This window comes from Petaurus breviceps, unplaced genomic scaffold (assembly GCF_028583685.1).
Source record: "Petaurus breviceps papuanus isolate PSGF00001 unplaced genomic scaffold, PetGlider_PUasm1.0 90881, whole genome shotgun sequence".
Classification (NCBI taxonomy): Eukaryota; Metazoa; Chordata; class Mammalia; order Diprotodontia; family Petauridae; genus Petaurus; species Petaurus breviceps.
In genome coordinates, this window is record NW_027187369.1 from 14,846,859 (window position 1) to 14,870,623 (window position 23,765).

Consider the following 23,765-nt stretch of genomic DNA (forward strand, 5'->3'; position numbering starts at 1 on the left):
TGTTTTACAAACATTATCTCATTTTAATTTCACAACAACCATGTGAAGTAAGCATCACAGGTCTTATTATCCACATTTTACAAGGAAATCATCAGAGGGATGACATATAACTAGAAAGCACTAGAAATGGCATTTGAACCCACTTCTTTGTGACTGAGTACAGCATTCAGCATCCATTCAGCCACTAAATTGATTTTCCTAAAGCACAGGGGTGATATCACACACCCCCAACACACACACAGAGTAAGCTCTAGGGGCTCCTTATTGTCTCCAGGATCAAATATAAAATGCTCTGGTATTCAAAGTCCTTCATAACCTGACCCCTCTCCCCACACACACACACACCTTTCCAGGCTTCTTAGCCCTTACAGCCTCCTGTGTACTTACTCTTCATTCCAGTGACACTGTCCTCTTTCCTGGTGATGATACTCCATCTCCTGATGCTGGGCATTTTCACTGGCTGTCCTCCAAGCCTGGGACTTTCTCCCTCCTCTTCTCTGCTTCCTGGTTTCCTTCAAGTCCTAGTTAAAGTTCCACTTTCTACAAGAAGACCTTCCCAAGCTCTCTTGATTCCACATAAAATAATCAGCAGAGGGCTCCCCTCTATAGATTATTTTACATTTCTCCTTTATGTAGTTTGTTTGTGGGACAACTAGGTGGTTCAGTGGATAGAGCACTGGGCCTGGAGTTAGGAAGACCTGAGCTCAAATCTAGCCTCAGACACTTACTAGCTATGTGACCCTGGGCAAGTGACTTCACCCTGTTTGTCTTAGTTTCCTCACCTGTAAAATGTACTGGAGAAGGAAATGGCAATCCTCTTCATTATCTGTGCCAAAAAAAAAACCCAAATGGGGTCATAGAGAGTTGGCCATGACTGACAAATAACAAGCTTGTTTGTACATAATTGTTTATATGTTGTCTCTCCCATTAGATTGTGAGTTCCTCAAGAGCAGGGATCACCAGTGCTTTCCACAGTGCTTGGCATATAGTAGATGCTTAACAAATGTTTGTTGACCAATTGACTGGTTGAGTCCAGTTCTTAAGAGAGTCATGTTCCCTCTCTCTGGGGGAAAAGAAAGAGGGATGACAACAGAAGTGGGATGGGGAAGAAATCCAATGTACAAAGTCACAAGTTGGCTGTAAGGGAAGCTTGGTGGACACTGCCCACAAAGAACATTCCAGTCAAACCTGCCTGACTCAAGATTCCATCTCCTTCCTCGATGGACTCATCCTTGGAATGGCCTCCCTCTTCCTCACCACCTCCTCTGTAAAGGCCTCCCTCATGGCCCCATTAATGTTCTCATTCACCTCAATTTAGCTTGCATATATGGAATCTATGTTGTAGCCTGAAGTAGAATGTAAACCCTCTGAAGTCAAGGACTGTTTTGTTTTTGTTTCTAATTCCTAATACCTAGGACAATGTCTGGCACTTAGAAGGCATTTAATAAATTCTTGTTGATTTCAAGAGAATCAAATGAGGGCAGAAAACACAAGCAGCATCAATTAGAAGAACAAAGTTTTAGGGAGTCAGGTTGAGTCAAATAGTCTATTCTTTGACACCCCTGGGTTTCCTAGGGTTATAATCCCACTCTTTCTACAATTCCTTCTACCCTCCTGTTGTCACACTAATATTCTACCCATGTTCTCTGCACAAACTTACTTCAATACAAATTTGAGGACCCAAGAGCCTATTTTCTAGATCTATTTCTCCACCAATCACCAGCATTAGGAGAATGCCCTGCCCCCTTCTTTATATAATAGGGGTAATAGGCAGCTCAAAGCCCTCTTCAACTTGGAAGCACAATTTTCTTCCAGAATCTATCACTTAGCACTGAATCATTCATCTGACCACTGGTCTTCCTGCTCATCCCAATCCCCTGAATCTTGGTGTTTAAGAGACGCCTTGCTGCCCACCTGGCCTGACTTTAGGATTTCAACTTGCTCTCTTCCCAACTCATATCCTATCTTCTTTGTCCAAAGCAAAGACTGCCAAGCGTAGGCCTAATCATCTGCATTTCTTAGCCCTGCCTCAGGTCAGAGATGATCTCCAGCCAGCCAATAGACAGCCAAAGAAGCCTAGGCTCCCTAAAGCTGAGATGCCAAGTAAGGGAAAGGTGGAGAAAGAAGGCTGAAAAAAAAGAATGTTCCCTACAGTAAGGAGGGGGGTGGAGATGAAAAGGATAAGGATGCAAGAATTCTTGTGTTAGTACCAACAGTGAAGGGAATGAGTCCTGACTTCGGCACCCGAATAGAATGAAGGGTTAAATGCAAATCAAAGCAGATATGTATAGTCTGGATATTATTATTATCAGCTGAGATAATATCTGTAGAGTACCTCAAACAGAGCCAGGCACAGGGTAGGCACTTTTTAAATGCTCATTCTCTTCCTCTTCCCCCTGAATATACCTATATCATTACCCTGGTAATATAGTCCAAATAATACTTGTAGATCACATTTCTATGGCATTTTACAGTTTATAACCTTCTTCATAATAGCTATATGAGTTAGATAATACAAAAATGATCACCATTTTACAAATGAGGGAGCAAGTCCATGTGGCCCTCTGGGAGCTGTCCATGGCCACACAGCTAGTAAGGTAAAAGGGGGAAGTGAAAATCAGGTCGTATGGCTCCAAGTACCCCTGTTCTTTACACTGTACCACCAAGGCAGCAAGGATGGTCATTAGCATAAAGATCACTCATAGAATCTTAATTAGTATTGATTTCTAGAGTTACACATTAACTCTTCTCTCTAAAATAAATAAACCAGAAACTACTCAGTCCTGAACATCTAAGAAAGTGAGATTTCCCACTTCCTAACACTGTCAGCTTGACACTAATAGCATCTTCTTTCTGTTTCATAAGCCCTGACCTAGTTAATGTATCTGCTTTTAAAACACATTCCCTGAAAGAGGATAGGAAGCAGTGCCACAGGCTGCAGAGAAGTGTATTGATTGACACAAGAGGAGGAAGAGGTCAGGAGGAGACCTGGGCCCATAGACTCAGTGTGTTCTGTGTCCTTTTATGAGTCTTTCTGAAATGACTAATACTGGGACCCCAAAAACTCTAGAATCTGGAGCTCTTTAGTACTTTCCCCAGGTTCACTGTGGACTCTATGAGGCAACCATATCATGTAAATCATGATTCTAGTATACCCTCTATTTCAAGTCATGTAAACCAGAAATCCAATAATAAAAACATGTCATTAAAACATCAAACAATATAAATTAGAAAAGGAAACCAAGGATACAGCATCATTCTCTGCCTGCCCCATGTAAGTGGATAAAATCCCTCTAAACCTTCCAGGTGAGTGGATGGGAGAGATGGAATGGGAGAGTGGATAGGAAAGAAACTCTTCCCTATGGGGTAACTATTCCATAGCACATGTATAGATGGATTGAGCTTCCCTACCTCCTTTCAGTATCCTTTCAGTAGAAAGCATAGAGATTCACTCTAGACTCTTGAGACTGGATACATCTTCCTGCCTTCTACATGCAATAGATCACTTTGGATCACATCAGCAACAGAGCTGTCATTTCATGATCATTGGACTTTTTGTTGTTGTTCAGACATTTCAGCCATGTCCCCATGTCCTTTCATGACCCCAGTTGGAGTTTTCTTGGCAAAGACACTGGATTGGTTTGCCATTTCCTTCTCTAGCTCAGTTTATAGATGAGGGAACTGAGGCAAACAGGGTTAATTGACTTGTGCAGGGTTACACAGCTAGTGAGTATCTGAGGTCAGATTTGAACCCAGGAAAATGAGTCTTCCTGATTCCAGGCACTCTATCCACGGCAGCGCCACCTAGCTGCCAGTAAGTGGACTACATCCTTTCTATCAGACTAGTCTAGTTCAACTCTCTGCCCATGGCTTCTTTGGAACACCTCAAAAGTCAGCTTTCCTTGTAGCCCCCTGTCTCTTACTTCCATCCCTTTCCCAAACTCCCCCTCTCTTTTCAGGCACAGATCTCTCTGGAATTTCTATGCAGCAACTACTTATCTGAGTCATGTTGGAGAGGTCCCTATAAAACAAATAACATAATAGACTCAAAAAGTCAAAAGACACCTTGGAGTTCATCTAGTCCAGTGCTTCTTAACTTGGGGTCACGGAAAAAGTTTAAGAAGCCCTGATCCATTTTACAGAGAAAGAAACTAGGCCCAGAGATAGTAAGGGACCAAATTCACACAGGTGGGGAGGAGCAGGGCTGGGAATTGAACCCAGGCCCTCTGAATCCAAATCCAGGCTTCTTACCACTGTAAAATACTGCCTTGACATAGCAATGCCACTGGATTGTAAGAAAGGTTATGTTATATTCAATAGCCTCTGCTCAAGGTGCCTGGGCTTCAGTACCACAGCTGCAGGAGATTAGCAGAGACCCAGGTAGCTGGGGACAGTGTAGAGCATCATCTATATAAGAACAGACCACAAACCATGGCACCCAGAGCATGAAAATCCTGTGCATGCCATGACCATTCTATCCTGCTTACCATGTAATGGGAGCTCCTCCTTTCTGACCACCGCCACAATATCCCAAGCTTCAGGAATGATGTAATGTTCCCCAATCCCTCTTGTTGGGAAATACAGAGTTCTCCCTTGAGTGGGACTCCTTGTTATGGTGGTCTGCAGAGACCCAACCTGGGCACTAACCAACAGCCCCATATAAGCCTCCCTTCAGCAGCAGAACTGAATGCATGACCTTGTCCCTGATCAGCCAACACAGGAGGCAGTGAAGTACACAACATGGTTTAGAAATTTCTCTCAACAACTGGAATTTTGTTTAAAAGACCTGGTACTCCATTGTTTCTGGTAAAACTCACTCATCCAAAGCAACTCCTTCTCCAAAAAATATGAGAAAATGAGGTGTTATTACAGGTGACTATCCAAGCTGTGAATCAGGAAGAGAGGGGGGGAGGAAGGAAGGAAGGAAAGAAGGAAGGAAGAAAGGAAGGAAGGAAGGAAGGAAGGAAGGAAGGAAGGAAGGAAGGAAGGAAGGGAAAAAGAAGAGAAAGGAGGGAGAAAAGAAGGGAGAAAGGCAGGAAGGAAGGGAGGGAGGAGAGGAGGAAGGAAGGGAGGAGAAAAAGTAGAAAGAAGAGATGGGGAGGGAGGAAAAGGGAAAAGGAAGAAAAGAGAGAGGAGAAAAAAGCTGATGCTGAATTAAAGTTTTGCCCCTGCATGTTACTGTCCTCTTGGGAAACACTCCTCCTGTCATATTAATGAAGCTCTGAATACCACCTGCACCTTTTAGCCTTTCCAGGCTAGATACTGGGTAATAACTGAACTGTCAGCTCTCCAAGGTAACCTCAGTACCCATTAATCACACGGATCAACACTCCGCAGACATGAGAAAATGGCCATAGCTCTCCCATCCATCACTGCACAGTCTTGGCTCAGGCTAGAATCATAGAACCTTGGAGTTAGAAGGAAACTTCAAGACCATCCAATCCAACCTGTCCCTCCAATATTTGGGACGAATGATCATCTAGTCTCTGCTTGAAGGCTTCCATGCCAGAAAGCTCACCATCTTCTAAGAATGACCATGTCTTTCCCGAGTCCGAGATCCCAGGACCCCAGATGGGGAGCTGCTCTAGGGAAGAACCATTATAACTAGGTTGGGTGTGTTGGTAGAGTATAGGGAGGTTAGCACAGCAGGGCACAGAGAGGAAGGGGAGTGCAGCATGTGGGAGACTGCACAGATAAACTTGTGCTATAGTGCAGCCATTCAGAATGGCTACTGCCAAACTGTCCAAGTGTCAAAGTACTTCCACCTGCATTTCTGTGGTGAGCATGCCGAAGGGAAACAGAGAGGGAAAAACCATCCATATTTTCTACTGGTTATAGAGAATTTGATTGTGTGGATAGAAAAAGGGAGGAGCCAAGTGAGTTTATTAGTGTCAGCAGGGACAGCTGGGCTTTAGGAGCATCCCTCATGTGTCATGTTTATATGCTTACATGTGCACATAGATATATACCTACATACAACATCATCATCAAAGGGATTCTATTAATTTGTAACCTATAGGTCAACACCTGGGTGAATAGACTATGGTTACAACATGTAAGAAGGGTCTGCATCAAGGGATTATGTTTCCCTAAACCACTTCCCTGCACCCTGCACTGTCCAACTTCCTTAAGCTGTCCTATATGGTTGGCGGGCAACATGGCACCATGTTATACCTCCATGACTTCACTTTACCTTTGTATGGACATGTACATAAAGGGGCTGCCTCACTTGGAAAAGGCAAAGGATGAAAATGTGGCAACCACCATGTCCCAATACATATTATGGATATAAAGAATCCAAATGCCTTGTTATGGGTTCTGGTGACTCTGCTATAATGAAGAGAACATTGGATTTAAATTCAACTAAGCCTGGGCTCAAGTCCAAGCTTAGCTACTTACCAGATGTATGACCCTGTGTCAATCACTGAGCCTTGGTTTCCTCATACACAAAAATGGGCAAAACATTTTGGCATCCACCTGCCAAAGATGCTATGAGAGTTAGGGCAGTTATAGATATAAAGTTCTCTGTAGGTATTCAAATACTCCAGTGGCTCTTTGATTACAGTCAGAGAGAGAAAGAGGGGGGGAGGGGACAGGGACAGGGAAAAAAGCAGAGGGAAAGAGAAAGAAAGAGAGTATTTAAGTGTTTATGTACCAGGTACTACGCGAAGTTCTGGGGATACAAATATGAGCAAACAAGGAAGTTCTTACCCTCAAGGAACTTACATTCTAACTAATAAGAGAATACAAAGTGGGGACGGTGGTAGTCCAGAGAGTAAGGTGAGTTGAGAGTGAAGTGAGCTTGCCAGGGGCCCCTCATGAAATGGCAGTATGGCAGTCTGGGCTAAGGACTCACCAATCAGATTGTAGATATTCACTCCAGTGATGCAAATGTTCATTCCAATGATGCAGATAACAATCTATCCCTGAACAATTCTTATATCATCCTTCTATAAGGCTACCATGGAAATCGAGGGTCCACCTAATGTGCCAGGGAATTCCCTTGCCCTTTCTTGACATCTAGAGAATCTTAGTGGGGCACACAGTTTGTCAATAAATCCTCACTTTCCCCATATGAACAGCCCATTTTATTTCTGGCTCATACATTTCTTTGATGGCATCCTTTACTCTGTGGATCTTCTCCATGCTACATCCTGCTCATGAGACTATAGTGTGTCATGACTCCCAGTCAAACAGCAGTAGGAGGCTGGAGCTAAAATGATAGCTCAGTAGCATAATTATTGTCATAACTTGCCACTCCCTCTCCATAGAGTGGCAGTGAGACCAGCACATAAGAGCCTCCTAAAAACTTCCTTTTCCTAGAAGAACGTGACCTATCACACAGTCATCAACAATCTTCACAAAATAAAACATTACAGAACAGACAAAGTAGCCCCTTTCTGTACCACCAAATACAATCATGTGGAGGACCTTAGGCCCAGAGGAAACGTGGGATCACATGGCCAGGAATCCCTGCTCCCATTCACACTGTCATATGCCATGTTGATATTAAGGGGAGTTTGTTTCAAAGACCTAGGAAATGGATTCTGAAGAGTGGGTTTTAGACATTTCAGCAAGTGGGTTGAAAAAAAAATTGCCTGCAGCATGTATTCTCCCCATGTGGCCAGCTTTTCTGTAATCTTTCACATTCAAGGCTGTATTTCCAGCCTCAATCAGTACTGTGGCCACTGCCAATTCAATAAGGATTGAAAAATCGGCTGAAGGAAGCATCCATTAGATATGTTCATGAAATATCACCCCCTCTAGCACTGCATCTCCCATGCATAGAAGGTTTATAATGGAGGTTATTTAATTAGCTGTTTTAATTGAACAATAAAACACGCTCTTGGATGAGCTATGTTTACACTGTCTCCTCTACAGGATAATGAGAGTGACATTTCCCTAACTCTTGTCTGTAATTTGTAGAGAGAATGACAGTGACATGGACACCAGGGGAAGGGGGCAGCTGTTCCATCCCTAATACCCCCATCCTTGACATGTAGAAGCTTAACCCCAGGCTGACCAGGGGGCTTGGCAATTTTTCTCCCTCCTCCAGAGGCACAAAATTCTGGCCTGGTTTCTGATTGCTGCTCAATTCTAGGGCAAATTTGTTCCACAAATCAAGGCTAGTGACATGGGCTTCAGAAGCCAAGGAACTAGCTTGAAAGCAGACTCAGGACTTGGCAATACTGAGACATTTCTAGTCCAAGTCTCTAGTAACATAAGAACAGAGTGGAATGGAGTAGAATGAATTCTTTTGAGAGGAAATGGTTGTACCAAATTGACACTCTGAGTCTAAGAAGTGAACATTGGTACCTTGGGGTGAACAAAATCTCATTGGAAACTTGACCAAGTAGGAAAGACATAAACCATCACCTTCTTGGGTCTCAGTTTGTTCATCTGTAAAGTGAGGGAGTTGGACTAGAGGTATCATTCAACTCTATTAGAATGCTATAGTCAAGGCACCAACTCTGATTCAATTAATACTGTATGTGATACAAAGCTGGGAAGGAACTGACATATTGGATCACCAACTCAAAATCCAAAAAACCAAGCAAATTAAGTTGAATTTCATAAGATGAAATGTAATGGAGAGAAATATAAAGCCTTGCACTTGAATTAAAAGTCCTCTCTGAGGATACTCAGGGCAGGGACCCATGCTGATAAACTCAATATGCCCTCACTCAAAAGGAGCCTGAGGCAGCCTTACATATCAGCCCAAGGGTCTTGAAGTGCATCGACTGGCAAATGCAGAGGAGCCAAGAAGTGAATGATGGGGGGAACACAAAGAAGACTGAAACACCAAAGACTTCGTGAGAAAAATCCTTAACATATGCCCAGAGCACAGTCAGATAAGCCAATATAGGAAAGCATAAAATCAGAAGGAAGGGTGAAAGAGTGAATGGTGAATACAACATTCTCTTAACAACTCTTGTATGACAAAGAAAGGTGAAGCAATGCCTAAAAAATACAGAAATCCAGTACAGTTTACAGGGGAAGAAAACATTAGTAAGCAAAAGTAAGCACTAGGAATAAATATGGGTTAGAACTTAAGAGCATTCAGTGCAGAATTTAAAAAAACCCAATGAGCAGATTAGGGGGGGAAAAGAAACTATTAGGGAAAAATCTCTCTAAAGAAGTGAAAGAAAAATTAACAGGAATGGAATACAGAAATACTGGAGAGGGAAAATATCACATAAAAGTAGCAAAAGAAACACATGAATTCTATATCTACCTTAGCAATTGGCTTTGTATACAAAATTAACAGAGATAACTTGAGGATTATAAGTCCCTTAGAAGAAGACTGTCCTTTGGGGCAGCTAGGTGGCGAAATGAATAGAGAACCGGCCCTGGAGTCAGAAGGACCTGAGTTCAAATCTGACTTCAGAGACTTAACACCAAAAGTAGCCATGTGACCTTGGGCAAGTCACTTAACCCCAATTGCCCTTCCAATAAAAAAAAGACTGTCCTAATTCAGGAAATAATACAAGAAAACTACCAGGACTTCTGAATACAGACATCAATACACCAATACAAAGAATCCACAGATCACCTCCAGAGAAATGAAAAACCATGCTTCGAATTCCAAAATACCTAGTATTTAAATGTAAGGATTTAGAGAGCAAAGAACTTCTATGGAAAGGAAATTTGAGTAATACAAGATTATTCTGCAATCACAAAAAAAACAAATAAAAGTAAATATATTCTAAAAAGTAAAAAAAGCTCAAGCTGTAAATTTAATCGACACATCCTACAAGTCTTTAATCATTTTGAGAGAAGTAAAGAGCTTTGATCATTAAATAGAGACAGATGACGCCATAGAAGAAACATTGTGTTATTCGTGGCTAAAAGAATCAGACACACCTCTTGGCCTATGTAAAAGAATAATTGTCAATCCAGTAGTGCGCTCAATCAAGCATCAGAACAATCTGAGGGTGGAGGAACTCCAGGTTGCAGGATTTCGGCCTGGTATTCTAGGATTTTCAAAATGAGGCTCCCACTTCCCTTTCTAGCTTTAGTTAATTCCCTTTCTTATCTCCTCCAGACCAGCCAAATTCATCACTCCCCCATCTTGCCCTGACTTCTCCCAACTCCATGCAATTAGGTAGGCTGTTCTCCATATTTAGACTGTGATTTCATCAGTTTCAGGAGTTCCCTGTAAAGAACTTTACCAATGTACACAAATGCCTCCTAGGAAACAGAGATTTAGAAAATTGCCTTGGGGTAGGTACTAAAGGTTTAAGTGACTTGCCCATAAGTCCCTTCACAAGTATGTTTTAGTGGCAAGACTGGAGCTCAGACCTTCCTGCCTTAAGACCAGTCCTCTGTCCACTAGCTTGAAAGCAGAGTCAGGACTTGGCAATACTGAGACATTTCTAGTTCAAGTCTCTAGTAACATAAGAATAGAGTGGAATGGAGTAGACACCACAGATGTCAAACATTTTCTTACGACACTTCTCAGTGTAGTGAACCAGATCAAAATGTAATTAGGAAATATTCAATAAAATAAATAAAAATATAATAGAACACAGATAATTTTAATATGTGGTTTTCTAAGTCAATATATAGCCAGCAGGAATCCTTCTGTACAGTTTAGTGACCCCATTTCTATTTCACTTTGACACAACTGCACTATACCATTTCCTCTCTCCCACTAAATACCCTTCAAATAATACCCCAGGACAAGGGTTCAAGAAATTAGCTGCTGTTTGTGGCAACTGTTTATGGTCTGAATGACTCAGAAGCTGTCTCATGCACACACAAGGCTCCACCCACATTCTCTCCTGCCTCCCATTATGCCTAGCCTACTGACACCTTGAGGATAGAAATCATATCTACTCATCAGCTGCTGATGCACCTTCCAAATTTATATTCCTAAAGCATAAGTCTGAGTTTGTCATTGCCCTCCTCAAGAAGTGTCAGAGGCTCCCCAGTGTCTAGGATAAAATATAAGCTCTTCTGTTCGTCATCAAAGCCAGTCTCACTTGGCCACATCTTCCCAGGCTTGTAGCTCAACATTCACTTTCAGATACTGTACATTTGAGTCAAATAGACCTACTGCCTGTTCCCTATTATATCTACTGCTTCTAGGCATTTGCCTAAGCTCTCTTCCACATCGGCCATGCTTTCCTTCCTCCCCCTTGCCTTCTTGAATTCCTAACTCCCTGCAAGGCTTGGCTCAGACTACAGAAGAGCTTTGCTAATTCACTCACCTGTTAGTGCTCTCACCCACTAGGAAATTACTTTGCATTTACTCATGTTGTATCCTTCTGGTCCAAGAATGTGGAATCTGGGCTGCAAGGCCACATGTGCCCTTCTAGGTCCTCAAGTGTGACCCTTGGACTGAATCTTCACAGAACAAATCCCCTCAACACAAGGGTTGGTTCTATAAAACTTGGACTCAGTCAAAAGACCACACCCGAGGACCTAGAAGGTCACATGTGACCTCGAGGCCCAGGTTCCCCACCCCTGTACCTAGTGGAATGTAAGATCTTTGAAGACAGGGACTTTGTGTTTGTCCTAGTTCCCCCAACACCTAGGACAATGTCTTGTACTAAAGATGTTAATAAATGATTGACAGATTGAATCAAATTCATACTTCCAGGGGATTCCAGAATTCATGGTAATAGACACCAGGACTCAACACAATGCCCTGCACACAGTAGGCATTTGATAAATTCTTAACAGAGGGTGTAAATAAGGAACAAAAGAAAGTTGTAGCCCAGCTCCAAGGGCACTCAATTTAAAGGTCACCAAAAGTATTAGCAGTTCTTCAGCAGCACTGAAACATAAGAGTTTCTAGTTAATATCAATAATTCATTAAAACAGTAAAGTAATAGATGTTGCCCTCAGGTCACCCTGACCTCCAAGGGGCCACACGGCCTCTCAACTAAGGTCATGCTTTATGCCATTTTGACTGGGGTGTGAAAATTCCTAGTAATGGCTCTGTTTACTAGCTGTATGACCTTAGGCAAGTAATTTCCCTCTCTACCAAATGAGAGCTTTAGACTAGATCGTTGCTAAAGGAGCCTTCTAGTTTTAAATCTTATGATCTTACCTTTAAAAGAGCATTGGATTCTGGATCTGGGGAAAAATATGATGGATGTCAGGTTCAGCAAGATAACTAATTAACATATGTTAAACTTCCCCAGCACTAGCAGTGGCCTTAGAAGTCATTAACTTCTATTTTTATTATATTATTAGTAATAATAACAGCAGCTAATATTTATATAGCACCTTGAGGTTTGCAGAATGTTACATATATTCTTTCATTTTATCCATCCCTGCTAGATTATTCCTGTTTTGTAGAAGAGAAAACTGAGATTGAGAGAGGCAAAGTGACTTAGCCTGGCCTACCATAGCTAGAAGGTGTCTGGACAAAATTCCAACTTCAGGCCATTCTGACTCCTTAGTCCAGCCCTCTATCCACTAGTAAATAAACCCCTGAACTACTCTCTTTGAGAAATAACTCAACTCTTAAATGTGCTCTGAGAAAAACTTGTCCAGCTTCAAATCTCACCTTAGCTCTTGAGCTTGATCAATCAATGAGCATTTATTAAGCACCTCGTGTATGCTAGTCATTATGCACTCAAATACATCGGCATGTTTTAGTGCAATTTCATCAACTTGTTGGTCTCCATCTTCATTATCCATAGAATGAGGGGCAGATGTCCAGAGTTACAGCTTTAAGGGGAAATATCTCTCATTTATATCTCATTGTTCTCATTATCCAAATTGCCGTGTCCTCCTGGCTTGTGAGTACCTGATCTGGGTCTCAGGGTTTCACTGTAGCAGGCACAGCAAGGCTGCACTGGAAGCCAGTGTCCCAGTATGCACCACCGCCCCTCATTGATGCTCTTGGTCCTTGGAGGCAATCCCATGAGCATGACTTGTTTCCAGTACCTCAGTTGAATCTGAGATTAGCACAGGGCCCAGCAAAGGCTTTGCATACGCTAAGAGTAACAAGTTAAGCTGTGTCCTCCATTAGAAAGTCACTTCTCTGGGTCTTCATTTCCTTAGCTATAAAATGAGGAGAACAGACTAAAAGATCTTTCAATTTCCTTCTAGCTCTAAATCTATAATCCCAAGGACCTGGGTTCAAAACTTGACCATCACTTGAGATAGGCGAGACTTCAGAGGTAAGCCACTTCACACTTTGGGGACTCAGTTTCCCCCTCTGAGTGGTTTGGATCAGGAGATTGCCAAGGCTCCCTGAAGCTCTAAATCTCTTTTTCTACAATCCCAATTGCTGGAATTCTCTAACCTAGACTCAGAGTCTCAGAGAACTCAGAAAATAAAAACTGCTTACGTCCATGGTAGGCTTATGACTGTGCACTTGTTCTACACTGTTAAATGAAGACTGCAGTGCCAACTATCTTTAGGCCGGGTGGAAGTCTCGGTTTATTTATAAACTTTAACTCTTATTCAGTGTCAAAATTGTGTGCAGCCTAATTAGTACAAGCAGAGTAGCGCTGATTTCCTGCTGCTTGCTGCTGCTGTTGCTGCACCACAATTTTGAACATAATTGGGGAAAAGTTGCAATTTGCTAACAGTAATAGGCTGGAAACATGGCATAGCAGTTAGAATGCGTGGCTCAGAATCTGAAAGTTCTGGGTTCAAATCCTGCCTCTGACATCCACTATATGAACTCAGCACTCAAAAGGGAGACCTTAAAGTAAGCCCAAGGAGAAGCACCTAGCAAATGAACAATAAATGTAGGTTGAATTGAATCGAAGGCCCTCAACAAACTGGTGCCAACCTAACTGTTGAATGTCACCTTCCACTGTCTGCTACATAAACTCTCAATTCCAGGCCAGCTAGTCTTCTCTGTATACCCCAAGCTTCCTAAATGTATTCACAGACTCACAGCATTTCAATCAAAAGGGACCCCAGAAACCACCTGGACTAACCCATACCTGGCAAACAGTCATCTAGACTTCCCCTGAAGACCTCTAGTAATAAGTGTCTGCTTTTTCCTCAGGAAACCCATCTCACCTCTAGACAACTTGAATTATTAGGAAAAGATGTTTCCCTCTTTACATGGAACCAAAGTCTATCTTTCTGCAACTTCTACACTTCATGGTTTATTTCATCTTCTGAGGCCAGGCAGAATGAGTCTGATTCCTCTTTCCATGAGGTAGCTTTTCAAATATTTAAATGTGGCTATCATGACCACTCTGAGTGTTCTCTTCACCAAGCTCCACATCCCCAGTTCCTTGATTCCTCGCAATAAAGTCTGAGACTATGATAATTATTTGACTATTTCACACAGTGGCTTGTATCAACACACAGTTTATTAAGACCCCCCCCCCCGATCCTTTTTCAGATGCGCTACTATCTAGCTACACCTCCCACATTGCCTATTTGTGAAATGTTGTCTTTTTTAGACTCAAGCACAGTACTCAGAATTTATCCCTATGACATTTCATTTTATTAGCTTCAGTGAGATGCTCTAGTCAGTTGAGATCTTTTTAGATTGTAACTCCATCAGGCACCATGTTTGCTACCCATCCAGATTTTCACCATCTAAAATTCGATAAGCATACCATCTATGTCATTACCCAAATCACTGATAAACATATTAAACAGAACGAGACCAAGCACAGATGCCCACGGCACTCCTAGAGACCTCCTTCTGAGTTGGCATCAATCCATCAGTAACTGTTCTTTAAGTGCAGCCCAAACCAGTTTTGAATCCTCCTAACTGTACTATTTTGACCCACATCTTTCTATCTGGTGTATAAGGATAGCTTGAGAGACCACTGTAAAATACTTAAACCTAAGCAAAATATATTTATAACATTCCTCTGATCTATCTAATGAATCTGATAAAAAAAAAAGAAACAAAGAGGTTAATATGACACACCTTGTTCTCCATGAGGCCATGCCGATTCACGGTAAACACTGCCTTCTTTTCCAGATATTGTTTCTACTTTAATAATATATCTTAGAAGTTTGTAAATTAGTTGAAGTTAAACTCACTGGCCTATAGTTTGCAAACTCTATTCTCTGTTCTTTTTCTGGAGAATTGGGGCCTCTGTTATTCTCCAGTCTTGTGGCACCTCTCATCCTGCCCATGATCTTTCAAAGGTCACAGATAGTAGCTCAGCAATAGCACCTATCCCCTCTTTCAGTTTGTCAGGGCTTGGTAACCAGAACTTGTCAAGAGAAAATAGGTTGGCTTCTGTGATCTTACTTATCAACTTTGCATTAACTACTTTTTTTGTTCTGTATTTTCCAGTGTGGACATCATTTTTTGTTCTGTATTTTCCAGTTCAGACATCATTTTTGTTCTGTATTTTCCAGTTCGGACATCATTCTCTTTGGTAGAGAAAACCAAAGTGAAAGTTATGTAATTTTGTCCTCTTTCAGTTGACATCCTACACACATCAAGCATCATTCTTTTCTCTCCTTGATCCTCCTCTCTTTTTGCCAGTGTAGCCCCAAAGAAACTCTTTCGGGTGCCCTTAGCATCCATCACCAGCATCAACTCTTGATGGGCTTTAGTATTCCTGACACTATTTGGAAAGGACTGTGCCACACTTTTCATTACCTGCCCTTGTGTCTGTCTTCTGCAAGGTTCTGTTTTTTAAAAAATATCTGAATTGAATGAAAGAGTTGTTTGTGCATTCACATTGGTCCTTTACACAACACTCCCCCTTGTTTTCCTCATAGCAACATATTGTGTTGTGTCTTTAGCATTGGATTGTTGATAGCTTTGAGGAATCCTTCCAGGACTGTGACACATTAACTCTTGAAATCTGGGCCTTACTCCTCTGATGACTTCCAGAATCTTAATATGGCATTCTTTTTAGTCTCCTTATCTTCCTGATCATACTCCTTTGGACAAAGTCCAAATTGTCAATGTCCTTCCTAAAACATGGCACCTTGGAACTGAATATGATACCCCGGCCTTCATCTGACAACATTTTTGGACATGATAACTCTTAACACAACCTGAGGTTGTATTTTAGTGGGGAGGCCCCAGGTCATACAAGTTGATTGATACTGAGTTTACCTTTCATCACATCATCAGGTTCAAATCCTGCCTCTGACATCCACTATATGAACTCAGTGCTCAAAAGGGAGACCTTAAAGCAAGCCCAAGGAGGAACACCTAGCAAATGAACAAATGAACAGAAGAGCTGTTATCTGTCTGTGCCTTCCCCTTGCTGTACCTGTGCAATTGATTGTTTGAACCAAAGTCTATGATATTCCATTATTTCCTATTGAATTTCATTTTGGGGACACTAGAGCAATATGGTAGAATGAGTTGTCATAATAAACCCTAACCCTAACCCCTTGTCACCCCTAAACAGCAACACACAAAAATGAAAAAAAAATGTAACAAAATAAAACAACAACAAAAAGGGAAAAGAAAAAACCAAACTCTTCACAGGGAAAAATCACCTCAGAAAAATGCAGTCAATGAAGAAATAATTAAAAACAAATTAATAACATAAAAACAATCGTTATTATGGGGTATGAGAAAATAAGGAGGAATTCTCAGAAGGAAAGAACAATTAACTAGAAACTCAGAAACAAAATGGGATCAGTTTCTGCCTTTCTAACTTTTCTAATTCTGTTTCCCTATCTGCTCCACTTGTCCAATTTGTCATTGAATTCCCCATTGAAGCACTGCCTCCTCCAGGAAGCCATTACCAATTGGTGAAACCTTCTGTGATCACCTCCTTCTCTGAACCCTTGGCATGCCTACAGGTTATAGTATAACTCCATTATACCATGAGACTACAAGCCCCCCTTGATGGCAAGCACCATATCCTATACTTCTTGAGCACAGTGCCCTCACATGGTAGATGGTCAATTCTTCTTTAACATGGAGGATGATGTTGACCAAAATCCTCTCTGCCTAGGACCTGGCCAAGTAACCTAAATAAGGAACACGGCTGTATGTCAGCAGCAATGGCACACTTGAGCAACTCATTCTTAAAGGGAAGGGAGAGATATTTAATGAAGAGCTGTACAGTAATGCTAATGAGCAGCAGAATCATGGAATCACAAAAAAGGCTGGGAACTCTAGTGGTCATCTAGTCTAGAAGGCCCCCAGGGATCGAATCCCACCCCTGAGGCTTACTTCCTATGTCCTTGGATAAGTCACCTCACCTCCATGAACCTCAGTTTTCTTTTCTGTAAAGTGACTAGAGGACTTCTAAGTTGTCTTCCAGCTCTAGATCTGTGTGTAACCTTAGGGACAGCTAGGTGGCGCTGCAGAATGCTGGGCCTAGAGTCAGAAAACCCTAAGTTCAAATCTGGCCTCAGACACTTACTAGCTGTGGCAAGTTACTTCACCCCATTTGCCTCAATTTCTACATCTGTAAAATGAGCCAGAGAAGGAAATGAAAAACCACTCAAAAAGCTTTGCCAAGAAAACCCCAAATGGGGCCTCAAAGAGTTGGACATGACTGAAAACACTAAATAATAATAACAAACCTTAGACAAACCACTTCAACTTCCTGGGGCTCAGATTCCTCCTCTAGAAAATGAGGGGACTGGCCAGGATGGCTTCTAAGGGCCCTTCCAGCTCAAGATCAAGGACCCTAAGATCTGATAAAATCACTTAAGTTCTCAGTTTATTCATCTCTAAGATCTCTGATGTCCCATGGTCTCCCAACAAATGTACATACAATCTTGAACCCATCTGATAATGGCAGAGTCCCAATGAAAATGGCATTTCCCAAAGCAGTCCACTCTCCTTTGCCACAGCTTCCTTACATAGTGAGCTAAATTCTTCCTCCATGTTATCTGTCTTCTATGCAGAGTCCTCTCTGGGACTGGATAGTTCCCGAAGGCAGATAGGAGACTGGTGGGGTGAGGAAGGGATATTACTTGTTGGCACCTGGAAAACTCTCTGAATCAGCATTGCCTCTGTGTCCCTCTCCAACCAGAAACTCTGCAGTGCAGAATCCAAGTGGAACTGGCTCCCTGGCTTAAGTGGCTTTCCTTGCCCCGCCAGGAAGGGTTTTATATTTTCATAATATAAGATCCTGCGGCTCTGGTGCCTCCCAGATTTGATTAGTTGGCTTGCCTCTGATTTGCAGTGCTTTCCAGAAGTGGCTTTCACAGCCTCACACTCTCGCTATTATTACAATTTCCATACTGGTATTTCCATCATTGCTGGGTTACTGCTCAGGAGATGGAGGCACAGACAGTGACTTGCCCAAGGTTACCTAAAGGCAGTGACAAAATTCTCGAGAGAAGCCAAGTCCTCTGACAGCAAAGGTGACCCTGGACTCTCCCAAAGTCTCTGCCAAGAGACTGATGCACCAAAGTTTGGCAGGGCCTCCAAAGGAAGAAAAGCTTAAAATATGAGAACTCCATGTTGGCCACCTAAGGGTCAGCCTAGATACAAGGAGAAGTCTCAGTATCACATTGGCCATGGTGTGCTAAGAGAGTAGGGGTAAGGAATTGTTCAGCTTTAGCGACTCTCAAAGATGGTCCATAACTCAGAGGAGCCTTCAGCTGCCCTGGTAAAAGGAAGGACCACACCAGTTATACGATTATAGAAACACAGACATAGAAAGGACTTGTTTTGCAGAAGGGGAAACTGAGGCCCAGAGAGTGGAAGGGACTTGCTCAGAGTCATACAGCAACTAATTAGCAGATCCAGGATCTAAACCCACACAGTTTTCTCCTCTGAATTCACCTTGGATCTTCCTTTTCTCACTTTGGCATTAAGCAAACAAATAAATATGAACATAACACAAAAGTGGACATAGGGCTGAATTTGGAGTCAAACTTCAGTTTGAATCCTGGCTCTGTCCCTTATTATGCATTATGTTATATAACTGGATTACCTTGGTCCAATCACTTAAGGTCCCCAGAACTTCAGTTTCTAATCTGTAAAATGAGGCAGTTGGACTAGGTGGCCTCAAAAGACCATATAGTTATAGACCAATGTCCCTACATGTGACCTTCAACAAGTCACTTAAGCCCACAGCACCCCACCTATAAAATGAGGGGGTTATATAATATGATCGCTAAGGTCCCTTCCAACTCAAAATCTATTATCCTATGATCTTTGCCACTGGGCCATGAGCATCTGAAGGCAGGGACTGCACCCTCTTCCACTTGGTATCTCCCTCATCACCTAGCACAGGGTGATGTGCTTACAAAAGTTAGGAACTCAATAAATATTTAATGCATGAATGAGAAGCTAGCAAACACCCAGAAAAGGTCAGTTGTCTGAGAACATCAACTGTGGCATCTTAAAATGCTAGAGTATAGACCACTCTAATTGAGGAATTCTCTGTAGGCCTATTCCATGTCAGACAAGGAAAGGTGAGCCAAGAAAGTGAAGAATGTGTTTAGTTAGGGAGAAACAGGACTGATAACTAAGAATACTGGAGTGGGCCTTCCCTTGAACCAGCCCCACAATCGGCATGAGATGAGCTCAATTGCCCAAGACCCTGGCACACATCTGCTATGCAATGCTATGCAATATGTCTGCAATGACTTTTCCCAGGAGCCAATGGGGAATTGAACACAAAACAGTATTTCTTTTCTCTAACATTTTTGTCAACTGACTCATTCTCCAAATGGCTGATTGGGAGTCACAAAAGCCAAATTCACAAAGAGAAAAAAATGGTCTTAGAACAATGGGCATAGAATCAAGGGACCTGTGTCTGACACCTACCTCTAACACTCACTGTGTGACCCTGAGAAAGTCGTGTTCCCTCTCTAAACTTCAGTATCTTCATTTATAAAATATGGATCATAGGTCCATACATTCAGATCTAAGAGAGACCTCAGAAACTAGTCTAACCTCTTTATTTAACAGCTGAAGAAACTGAGGCCCAGAGAAGTTAAGAGACTTTTCCAAGGTCACAGATATGACCACAGATCTAGAACTGGCTAAGACCTCAGAGGCTATCTAAGGCCCAGGAAAGGAATGTGATTTGCCTAAGGTTATACACAGTATTCTAGAAATAGATCTGGAAGGGACCTCAGAAGTCATCCAGGCCCAACCCTTAATTATTCTGAAGAAGGTCTTAGGGCCATGGAGGAGAAGTGACTTGTCCAGGGCAATGCATATAAATAAATGTCAGAAGTGGGACTTAACCCCTGGTCCTTGAATCCCACAGCCAACCCTCTTGCTCCTGTACCATGTTACCTCTATCACAAAATTGTTGTAGGGAAGTGTTTAGTAAACTTTAGAATTCCAGAGAAATGTGAATTAGTGATGATATATTCTGCCTGTGGGTTCCTAACATGGAACTATTTGTCCATCTGCTTATGGCAAAGAGAAAACAGATAGAACATGTTGATTACACTGTAGGCTAAAGCCAAGACTGAAGCATTTCAGATCTGCAACCGTGGTTAAGGCACACAGAGATAGAAGGCAAAAGATTCTTGTAGAGAGAATAAGAATGGCCTTTCTGTAGGGCACCACACCATATAATCTCATTTGATTCTCATGGAGACTTTAATTCCCATTTTACAGATGAAGAACTGAGGCTCAGTGACACGCCAGTGGTCATACAGCTAGGAAGGCCCCCAGAGTCAGAACTCAAATGCAGGTCTTCCAGACTCCCAAGCCAACATTCATTGCGCTGCAGAGAGATCATTTGGGGGTTCCAGGACGGCCAGCTTCTTTAGCCCATACTCTCTGACCTTGCTCTCTGCCACAAACTGGAGCCTAAAACTTGTCTCATCACCTTAACTCTCTCAATGTATATCCCCAAGTAGTGCCTGCCAGACACAGGCTCGATTTAGCAGCAAAGAGAGACAGTCTAATTCTGAAGAGATAGGCCAAGTGATTCAGAATCCTTGTAATTAGAGGCTCCTTGAACAGCCCTGGTAGAACAGCCTGCCTTGTGTAGCCATGACTCACCCAGCTGGGGTCTAAGGGAGACATTTCTCTTGATTACTGAACTAGGAGATGAAAAATGGTAATCTGGCCATTTCTGCCCTCCAAAGTTGCCTCTGTGGGCAAAGTGAAAGGGCCCCCTGACCAGACCTCTTCTCTTATGGAAACCACTGGAGAGCTTGGAGTAGAAGGGACAGAGTTCTTGCAATGAGAATAGGAAGGAGATACCCTGATGCCTTCCATCAAATCTCTAGTTTTCTTCAGAGGACAGCATGGCTGCTACCTCCCACACCAGGCTTTTTGCCTGATCCCTCCCCCAGTCATTAACATTCACTTCTACTAGCAAATATTATGTATTTACTTTGCATAGACTTTGTATTGATTCATCCGTGCATATATTATACAGACAGCAGTAGGAGGTAAACTCTTTGAGGGCAAGAAAAGTTCCATTTGTCTTTGTGTTTTCCAATGCCTAACAAAGGGCCTGGGACAGGGAAGGGACTTAATAAAAGTTCTTGGGTCTAGATACCAGTCAGAAAGAATGAAAAACAAAGATGAGGAGAGGGTCCCTAGCATTTCAGCACTGCAGTCTAGGGGATGAAGATAGGACTCTAGTACATTCCTGGAGAGTAGAAGTGAAGGCTCTTCACACCATCATCTTTCTCAAAACATGAAGAGGGAACATAATGTGAAATAAGCCATGTTTGTCTTGTCTCTGACTTTATAATCACTATAACTGTTTCCAGGGTGGAACTGGACCACCTTGGGGGAGAGGAAGCTCCCCTGTCACTAGAGGGGCTCAAGGGGAGGGGAGCTGGACATCTGATAAAGATTTTTGAGAGCATATTCTTGTTCAGGTCCAGAATGAACTAACTGGTGTCCACAGGCCCTCTCAACTCAGATCTGGTCATTTCATCCCTAAAACTTTCTGAATAGCAGCCAGCAGGGATCAAATCATCTTAAGAGCCTAATGTGTCAGAGATCTGGGGAAGAGATAGAAGATGGGTAATACATCATTTTATCCCTGTAATCAGTTTGATCATACAACTAATTGGCTGCCTTGAGGCTGCCACTGGGATCCCTGTACCTAACCCTCCCTGGCCCTGCCAAGAGGAGGAAGATGTGCCATGCATCATCAGCTTCTGGAGCCCAAGTCATCCCTAATCAGAACACCATAGGCCTCGCTAGGGCTCTCAGCAGCAGCGTGCCTAGTTGTTAAAAGTGGCAACAGCTTGGATCCAAGCAATGCCACCTGAACAATTGGAGCAGCTCATCCATTTTGCAAAGACCACCTCAAATGCCACCTCTCCCAAGAAACTCCAGTGGTTCAAGATAAAACACCAGCTCTTTGACATTTAGAACTTCAGAATCTGGTTCCCATCTAGTTTGCCAGACTAGTTTCCCACACCACTCCTCTCCATATTCTCTACATTCTAATCAGCCTGACCTACCTGCAGCTTCCTGTAAATGGCCTTCTGTCTTTGACCTCTGTGCATTTGCATAGGTTACCTCCCCCCCCACACACACACACACCCGGCCCATACCTGCCATGCTCTCCCTCCTCATCACTTCCTTTTGGAATCTCAAACCCTCTTCAAAGCTCAGCTCAAGTGACACCTTGCACACAAGGCCTTTCCTATTCTCCTCCCATCATTTGTTAGTTCTTCCCTCCATCCCCCAAATTTGGATCACAGATCTAGAACTAGAAAGAATCTTAGAGGCGATGGAGTCCTAGTCCCTCATTTTACAATGGGGAAACCGAGGCTAAGAAAGTAAAGAAACTTGATTTTTTGCTCCCCAAACTGACTAAAAGATCCTAGATGACAAGGAACTGCTTTATGTTTGCTTCTGCCTCCTCAGGGCCCAGCACAACATCAGGCATACATAATAGATGCTTGCTGAAGTGAAGTTGGCCCCAATTCTCCCCATCAGGTGTGATACTCCCCCCTCTTCACTCATCATCCGTCCCCTGGCATTTACTGTGGTCTCCATCCTCCAAGTGGCAAGTCTTTTGAGAGTAGGAATTATCACAAATACTTCTGTCTCCTCTTATGCAGAAGATCCTGCCCAGAACAAGTATTCAGAAAACATTGGTTCAGTTCGAAGAAAAAAGAAAAAAAAACACAAGGAAAAGTGCATTTAGTTGGGCACGTGGCATCTTCACAACTATTTGATTACAGTGTGAAATCCTAAGGTGTCAATGGACAGAATCAAGATGTTTTTTACCCCCTTCATTTCTCAGAGTGATTTTCCAAATAAAAGTCTTCTAATTAGGCTGAATTGATTGGCCAATTTAAATAGTTAAGCAATTATGCTTAGTCAAAATGTTTTCTTTCTCAAAAGGTTGCTGCTTTCCTTATTTAAGGAACGCTATAGATAGAGCTTACCTAGATTTTTAGCAAAACATTTGGCAATAAAAAAAGTCTCTTACGCTGTTTTTGTGGGCAAGTTGTAGAAATTTGAGCTAGACAATAGTACTATTACCTGGTGAATGGCTAGACTCAGGATTTCTTAATGGTTTTGCAGCAATCTAAGTGGTCTGAACTACAGTGCCCCAGGGACCTCTGCTTGGTCCCGAGCTAGTGGGGAAGAAGGGGAATGATTCGGATAAAGGCATAGATGATACCCTTATCCCATTTGCAGATGAAACAAAGCTAGAAAGGACAGTCCTAAAGCAAAGCTCTAAATCAGGGCTATGATGGAACCGGCTTGAACTGGTTTGGTGAAGCCAATTGGAAAATTTTCATGGAGAGCTTTTACACCTCAGATATCTGCAAATGCAATAAATCAGAGACTGATCTGTGGTTTTTTGATTTTTGAGACTTAAGCATGTGTTAATAATGCAGATTTAGCTAAGTTGTGCATGAATATGTTCCCCACCTCACACTCCCATATACCTCTATAAACATAGCTTGGGCTCAGCAGTAAGATGGGGAAT